We start from the raw sequence: 8,513 nt of genomic DNA, 5'->3' as shown, positions 1-8,513 counted from the left end.
AAAAAAGAGAGAGATAGGGTATAGACTGACAGACACACCCTGGGTAGAGGGTATGACTGACAGACACACCCCTGGGGTAGGGGGTATGGACTGGAGACACACCCCTGGGGTAGGGGGTAGACTGGACAGACACACCCCTGGGGTAGGGGGTATGACTGGACAGACTACAACCCTGTGGGTAGGGGGGATAGACTGGACAGACACACCCCTGGGGTAGGGGGGTAGACTGGGCAGCACACCCTGGGGTAGGGGTAATGAAAATGGTCAGACACACCCCTGGGGTAGGGGTATGACTGGAAGACACAACCCCTGGGGTAGGAGGGTATGACTGGACAGACACACCCTGGGGTCAGGAGTGGTATGACTGGACAGACACACCCCTGGGGTAGGGGGTATGACTGGACAGACACACCTGGGGTAGGGGGTATGAGCACTGGTGGGTTGTAAGACCGTAGTACCTCCTGAGTTTTGGGAACTGAAAGGCACTGAGCTGCTGTACATGAGGGCTGACTACGGCCCCAAACTGTCCTGATCCCCCCATCATCATCATCATCTGGGAGGAAGGAGAGCCATGCAGGGCTTGGTGAGGGGGGAGAGAGGAGGGCAGGCTGGGCGAGAGGGGGGAGAAGGGGCTGGTAGAGGGGTGAGGAGGAGGGGGTGCGGCCAGGGCCGGGCCTGTACTGGTACCGTAGCTGGGTGGGAAGGGGAACTGCTGGGGGTTGGTGGTCTGTGGGATCCGAGGGTTACTCAGGCCTCCCGATAGGCCACTTGCAGCAGCCGCGGCGGCGGCCATATTGGGAGGTAGGTTGAGTCCCTGGGCTCTCATCACCGTGTTCCTCTGCTGCTGCTGCTGCTGCTGTCTCTGGTGCTCCAGCTGGCGCTGCCGCAGGTGGTTATTGAGGAGTTCTCTCTGCCGTTGTGCCAACATCTGTGCATTGATGGTCCCCTGGAAAGAGGAAGAAATAGGAGACGGAGTTAGATTGAACAACTTCTACAAAATGATCATTGTTTTCTGGTGAATTAAAATACTGGTATTTCCGTTATTATCTGGTTACTGTGCGTGTCAGTAAATTACCTAGTGGGATTGACTTGTAGAGGTTCCATATTGATATATAATCCCAGTTACCTGGTTGGGTTGTGGACTGTATAGGTCCATATTAGATATAAATCCCAGTTACCTGGTTGGGTTGTTGGACTGTAGAGTTCATTGATTCAATATATATCCCAGTTACCGGTTGGTTGTTGGACTGTTAGAGCGTTACATACTTGATATATAATCAGACAGTTACCTGGTTGGGTTGTTGGACTGTAGAGGTCCAATGAACTAATATAATCCCATTACCGGTTGGGTTGTGGACATTATTGGTTCCCCCCCGCTCGTGAGTCCATATTAAGATTATTATTGAATCCCAGTTACCTGGTTGGGTTGTTGGACTGTAGAGGTTCATATTGATATATAATCTCAGGAAGTTACCTGGTTGGGGTTGTTGGACTGTAGATTTTGGTTCATATTGGACACTCCACTCATCTGGTTCATCATTGGTTGGCGATTCTGAGGAGAACGGGTAAACAGGCGTTTTACCATCAACACACATTGATATCAAGCTTCTGATGAAGCCATACAGGAGTCGACACACTGCTTTCAGGTTTCCACGCAGAGCTCTAGTATCCAACGTAACATCACCACTATTCAAGGCTGTGATACCCAACACAATACCCCAACAGCAAACCCACATTGTGAAGAACTGACACAACGGGAGGATATAAACCCTGTAGGACCAAGTTTTGTAACAGGTCAGATAAAACCCCCGTCTCTCGGTCAGTCCGTCCGTCTCTCCCCATGGTCCGTCCTCTCCCCCCGTCGTCCGTCCCGTCTCTCCCCCCGTCCGTCCTTCCGTCTCTCCCTCCTCCGTCCGTCCCGTCTCTCCTCCGTCCGGCTGTCCCGTCTCTCCCTCCGTCCGTCTCTATGTCCGTCTCCTCCCTCCCTCCGTCCGTCTCTCCCTCCGCCCGTCCGTCCCTCGGTCCGTCTCTCCGTCCGTCTCTCCGTCCGTCCCTCGTCCGTCCGTCCCTCGTCGTCTCTCCCTCCGTCCGTCCGTCCGTCTCTCCCTCCGTCCGTCTCTCCGTCCGTCCGTCCCTCCGTCTCCCCTCCCTCCGTCCGTCCATCTCTCCCTCCCTCCGTCCGTCCCTCGGTCCGTCTCTCCCTCCGTCCGTCCGTCCCTCGGTCCGTCTCTCCCTCCGTCCGTCCGCCCCGTCCGCTCTTCTCCGTCCGTCCGTCCCTCGTCCGTCCGTCCCTCGGTCCGTCTCCCTCCGTCCGTCCGTCCCTCCGTCCCCGTCCTCGTCCGCTCTCCCTCCGTCCGTCCGTCCCTCGTCCGTCTCTCCGTCCGTCCCCCGTCCTCCGTCTCTCCTCCGTCCGTCCGTCTCTCCCTCCGTCCGTCCGTCTCTCCCTCCCCGTCCGTCTCTCCCTCCGTCCGTCCGTCTCTCCCTCCGTCCGTCCGTCCTCCCTCCGTCCGTCTCTCCCTCCGTCTCTCCGTCCGTTCTCTCCGTCCGTCCGTCTCTCCCTCCGTCCGTCCGTCCCTCTCTCCGTCCGTCTCTCCCTCCCTCCGTCCGTCCGTCTCTCCCTCCCTCCGTCCGTTCGTCTCTCCCTCCCTCCCTCGTCCGTCTCTCCTCCCTCCCTCCCTCCTCCCTCCGTCCGTCCGTCCGTCTCTCCCTCCCTCCGTCCGTCTCTCCCTCCTCCGTCCGTCTCTCCCTCCTCTCTCCTCCGTCCTCTGTCCGACCGTCCGTCCGTCCGTTCGTCTTGTCTCTCTCCGTCCGTCCGTCTCTCTGTCCGTCCGTCCGTCTTTCGTCCGTCCGTCTCTGTCGTCGCCGTCCTCTCTCCGTCCGTCTGTCTGTCTCTCCGTCCGTCTGTCTGTCTCTCCGTCCGTCTGTCTGTCTGTCTCTCCGTCCGTCTGTCTCTCTGTCCGTCCGTCCGTCTCTCCGTCCGTCTCTCCGTCCGTCGTCCGTCTCTCCGTCCGTCCGTCCGTCGTCCGACCGTCCGTCCGTCGTCTCTCTGTCCGTCCGTCCTCTCTCTCGTCCGTCCGTCTCTCTGTCCGTTCGTCTCTCTGTCGTCCTTCCGTCTCTGTCCGTCGTCCGTCCGTCTGTCTCTCCGTCCGTCCGTCCTGTCTCTCCGTCCGTCGTCTGTCTCTCCGTCCGTCTGTCTGTCTCTCCGTCCGTTCTGTCTGTCTCATACCTGTTGTACCTGTAGCCGGTGCTGCAGCTGTAACCTCATGTATTAGGCTGGTTAGGAACCACCGCTTGGGCCTCAGCCTCATGATGGGGTATCCTGGTCTGGGGCCCATCTGGCCAGCCATTGGGTGGAAACCTTGACCTGTGGTAGAGAGGAAATTAGAACTTTTCATTGCTCTCTTCTCCCTTTGCAGCAGGCTTATAGTGAAACAATGTGTTTGAATATCGAATCGAATACATATTGATTCGTAACTCAAATATTGTGGTAAAATGTAATTGTGTGGTCCCTGCCAATTCCCACCACTACCTGTGGGTCCTGCATGGGTCCGCTGGGCCCAGGGCCATGGTACCCTCTCTGCTAGAAGGAGCCAGGTGTGGGGTCCTGCATGGGTCCGCCGCCCAGGGCCGTGGTACCCTCTCTGGGCTAGATGGGAGCCAGGTGGCAGTTCCTGCTGGTGCTGCTGCCATACACTGGAGGCTTCTGGTCCAACAACATGGACGGGTCTGAAGAAATATCCTGATCTACAGACTGACCCTGTTGAGGAAGAAGGAAGAGAAAGAGAGAGAGAGAGGATGAGAAGAGAGAGAGGGATTTGAGAAAAAAGGAGAGGAGAGAGTGGTGAGAAGGAGAGGAGAGAGGGTGAGAAGGAGAGGAAAGAGTGAGAAGTAGGAGAGAGGTGAGAAGAGAGAGAGATGAGAAGGAGAGAGGAGAGAGGGTGAGAAGGAGAGGAGAGAGGGTGAGAAGGAGGAGAGAGGGAGAGAAGAAGGGAGAGAGGTAGAAGAGGAGAGAGGGGGAGGAGAGAGGGTGAGGAGAGAGGAGAGAGGGTGAGAAGAAGAGAGAGAGATGAGATGAGGGTGAGAAGGAGGAGAGAGAGGATGAGAGGAGAGAGGGTGAGAAGGAGAGGAGGAGGAGAGAGGAATGAGAGGAGAGGGTGTGAAAGAGAAGAGAGAGGTGAGAAGGATCAAATGATAGATGAAAGAGGAACATCCAAGAAGAAGTACATAAACATTTGAGGAGCAGAGAAAGTAGAGCTGGAAGAGCGCAAAGAGACAAAAAGAAGTGAAGTAAGGACGGAGATGGAGAGTGAGACAAGATGTAGAGTGAGACGGAGATGGTAGAGGGACAGAGATGGTAGAGTGAGACAAGAATGGTGACGAGAAGAGAGTAGAAGTCAGGACGGAGATGGTAAGAGCGAGGACAGAGATGGTAGAGCGAGGACAGAGATTGTAGACGAGGACAGAGATGGTAAGAAAATGAGACAGAGATGGTAGAGTAGGACAGAAGATGTAGAGTGAGGACAGAGATGGTAGAGTGAGGACAGAAGATGGTAGAGTGAGGACAGAGATGGTAGAGTGAGGACAGAGATGTAGAGTGAGACAGAGATGGTAAGTGAGGGACAGAGATGGTAGAGTGAGACAGAATTCTAGAGTAGGACAGAATGGTAGATGAGAAGAGATGTAGAGTGGACAGAGATGTAGAGTGAGACGGAGATGGTAGAGTGAGGACAGAGATGGTAGAGTGAGACAAGATGGTAGATGAGACAGATATGGTAGAGTGAGGACAGAGCTGTAGAGTGAGGACAGAGCTGTAGAGTGAGACAGAGATGTAGATAGACATGAGAGTAGATGAGACAGAGATGGTAGAGTGAGACAGAGATGTGTAGAGTGAGACAGAGATGGTGAGTAAGACAGAGATGTGAGTGAGGACAGAGCTGGTAGAGTGAGGACAGAGATGTAGAGTGAGGACAGAGATGGTAGAGTGAGGACAGAGCTGGTAGAGTGGGAACATAGCTGGTAGAGAGTGAGGACAGAGATGAGTAGAGTGAGGACAGAGATGGTAGAGTGAGGACAGAATGTAGATGAGACAAGATGGTGATGAGACAGAATGGTAGAGTGAAATAGACTGGTAGAGTGACAGATGGTAGAGTGAGACAAGATGTAGGTAGAGTACACAGAGCTGGTAGAGTGAGGACAGAGATGGTAGAGTGAGGACAGAGCTGGTAGATAGACAGAGATGTTAGAAGACAGAGATGTAATTGGACAGAGCTGGTAGATGAGGACAGAGCTGGTAATGAGGACAGAGATGGTAGAGTGAGGACAGAGCTGTGTAGATGAGGACAGAGAATGGTAGAGTGAGGACAGAATGTAGAGTAGATGGTACAAAACTGGTAAGTGAGGACAAGCTGTAGAGTAAGACAGAGCTTTAGAGTGGACAGACTGGTAGATGGGACAGAGACGGTGAGAAGGAAAAAAGATGGAAGAGTGGACAAGAAAGAAGGATGACAGACAGATGGGAACTAGTGAGAGGAGAGTGATTCTGTCCCACCAGACCAGGTATAAAGAGATCAGAGATGGTGGAGAGTGATTCTCCTGTCAGAGATATTAAACTATTAAGACAAAGGAAGAAAGGACAGAGGCCTTTTCTTAATTGGTTTGCTCAACTCCTCTTTCCTCTTTCCTCAAAGGTAATSAAGGAGAGGTGGTGAGGAGAGGGAAGATGGATGAAAATGTGCTTGTTCTGAAATGACTCCTTCTCCACTCAGGCCAATGACATTTATAAATGTGTGAAGGGATCACATTAAGTTAGTTGTGCAAGTCATTTTCTAGATTAATAATAAGAAACATATTGTTTAAAAAAAAAAGGTGCATATTGTTCTCCTTTGACAAAACAAAAAGCTGATTCAAAACGGGGTGTGGCAGATTTCAAAACTCTTCCGAAGGACTCAGGTAGGATACACACCACTATAGTCAATGAAAGGACGGAGGAGAGGCGGTGGAGGACGGACTTTTTCCCAAATGAGAAAAGGCCAGATAGAGGGAAGAAACAAAAGAGATGGAAGACTGGGATCAGGGACAGACTGACCTGTCCCATCAGAGTAGGTATCCCCAGYGCTCTGTCTATCTCCTCCAGGCCATCAAAGTCCTTTAACACGGTGTAGAGCTGGGACAGGAGAGCCCCCTCATCACTACCACCCCCATCACCAGGACCTCCAGGCCCCTGACTCTGACCACTGGGCCCCGGAACCCCACACAACACTTCCTGCTGCTGCTGCTGCTGGGAGGCATACAGAGACCTGGGGAGAGGAGGGGAGAGAAGGGGAGAGGAGGGGAGGAGGAGGGAATGGATGGAGAACGGGGAGGGGGAGAGAAGGGGGGATGGAAAGAAGGGGAAGGGAGCAGGGATGAAGGAGGGGGGGGGAAGAGGGAGAAAAGGGGAGAGAAAAGGGAGAGAAAGGGGAGCGAGAGTGAAGGAAGAGAAGGGGGGAGGGAATGAGGGGAAAGGGGGAGGAGGAGAGGAGGAAAGGAGGGAGAGAAGGGGAGAGGAGGAGGGAGAGGAAGGAGAGGAGGGGAAGAGGAGAGAAGGGGGGAGAGGAAGGGAGGAGAGGAAGGAAGGGAGAGGAGAGAGAAGGGGTGAGAAAGGGAGGGAGAGAGGTGAAGAGGAGAGGGGGAAGAGGGAGAGAAGGGGGAGAGGGGGGAGGGAGAGTGAAGCGAGAGAAGGGGGGAGTGAATGGGGGAAATTAAATGACCATAAGTTTTTGAACCACTTCTCTGTAGCTGTTTGTTAACTGATCCAAACCGTTTTAAAGTGGTTGGTTGAACTTGCCTCCAGGCACCAACAGACAACGTTCTGGAGTTGGATGTGTGACGTTCTGGTAAACACTGGATGTGTGACAGGTTCTGGTACAGTAGATGTCTGACACGGTGCTGGTGAAACACTGATGGTGTGACAGGTCTAGCTACAGCTGGATGTGTGACAGGTTCTGGTACAGTAGGATGTGTGACAGGTTCTGGTAAACACTGGATGGTGTGACAGGTTCTAGTACAGCTGGATGTGCTGACAGGTTCTGGAGTTGGAGGGTGACAGTTCTGGAGTTGGATGTGTGACAGGTTCTGGAGTGGATGTGTGACAGGTTCTGGAGTTGGATGTTGACAGGGTTCTAGTACAGCTGATGCTGTGACAGGTTCTGGAGTGGGATGTGTGACAGGTTTCTGTACAGTTAGGGATGGTGTACGGTCTGAGGTTGTATGTGTGACAGGTTCTGGTACAGTAGGCATGTGTGACAGTTCTGGAGTTGGATGTGTGACAGGTTCTAGTACAGCTGGATGTGTGACAGTTCTGGTACAGTAGAGTGTGAACAGGTTCTGGTAACACTGAGTGTGACAGGTTCTGGTAAAACACTGGATGTGTGAAGGTTCTGTACAGCTGAGTGTGACAGGTTCTGGTACAGTAGGATGTGTGACAGTTTCTGGTTACAGTAGGATGTGTGACAGTTCGGGTACGTAGGATGTGTGACAGTTCTGGTAACAGCTGGATGTTGCAGCGTTCTAGTACAGTAGGGATGGTGTGACAGGTATCTGGAGTTGGATGTGTGACAGCTTGGTACAGTAGATGTGTTGACATGTCTGGTACAGTAGGATGTGTGCAGGTTCTGTACAGTAGGATGTGTGACAGGTTCTGGAGTTGGAATGTTGAACAGGTTCTGGTACAGTTAGGATTGGACAGGTTCTGGAGTTGGATGTGCTGACAGGTTCTGGTTACAGTTTAGGATGGGTGACAAGTTCTGGAGTTGCGATGTGTGACAGGTTCTGGTAAACTGGAATGTGTGAAGGTCTGTACAGTTGGAGTGTGACAGGTTTGGAGTGATGTTTGGACAGGTTCTGAGTTGATGTTTTGACAGGTTCTGTTACAGTAGGATGTGTGACAAAGGTTTGGTACAGGCTGGATGTGTTGACAGGTTCTGGAGTTGGATGTGTGACAGGTTCTGGTAAAGCTGGATGTTGACCAGGTTCTGGTACGGGTATGCTGTGACAGGCCTTCTGGTTACAGTAGGATGTGTGACAGTTCTGGTACAGCTGGAGTGTTGACAGGCTGGTACAGCGTAGGAGTGTGACAGTTTCTGGTTACCAGCTGGATGTGTGGGACAGTTCTGGAGTTGGATGTTTGACAGTTCTGTAAAGCTGGATGTGTGACAGGTTCTGTTTACAGTTGGATGTGTGACAGGTTCTGTACAGATAGGATGTGTACAGGTTAATCTGGTAAACACTGATGTTGTGACAGTTTCTGGTAAACACTGATGATGTGACAGCTTCTGGTACAGTAGGATGTGTGACAGAGTTCTGGTAAACACTGATGTGTGACGTTCTGGTACAGTTGGATGTGTGGACAGGGTCTGCGTAAAACACTGGATGTGTGACAGTTCTGGTAAACGTTGGATGGGGGACAGGTTCTGTAAACATGGATGTGTGACAGGGTTCTGTTTTATGGTTAAACAGTTGGATATCTCTCTCTT

The 8,513-nt window shown here is 52.6% G+C and overlaps 1 pseudogene; it reads right to left on the bottom strand.

Annotated features, from left to right (window-relative positions):
- Positions 1-8,513, bottom strand: part of LOC112075389 (nuclear receptor coactivator 2-like) — a 61,612-nt pseudogene that overhangs the window by 16,501 nt on the left and 36,598 nt on the right.

This window comes from Salvelinus sp. IW2-2015, unplaced genomic scaffold (assembly GCF_002910315.2).
Source record: "Salvelinus sp. IW2-2015 unplaced genomic scaffold, ASM291031v2 Un_scaffold3125, whole genome shotgun sequence".
NCBI classification, from domain to species: domain Eukaryota; kingdom Metazoa; phylum Chordata; class Actinopteri; order Salmoniformes; family Salmonidae; genus Salvelinus; species Salvelinus sp. IW2-2015.
The sequence above is the reverse complement of the archived record's forward strand: the minus strand, read 5'-3'. Positions and strand labels throughout refer to the sequence as shown.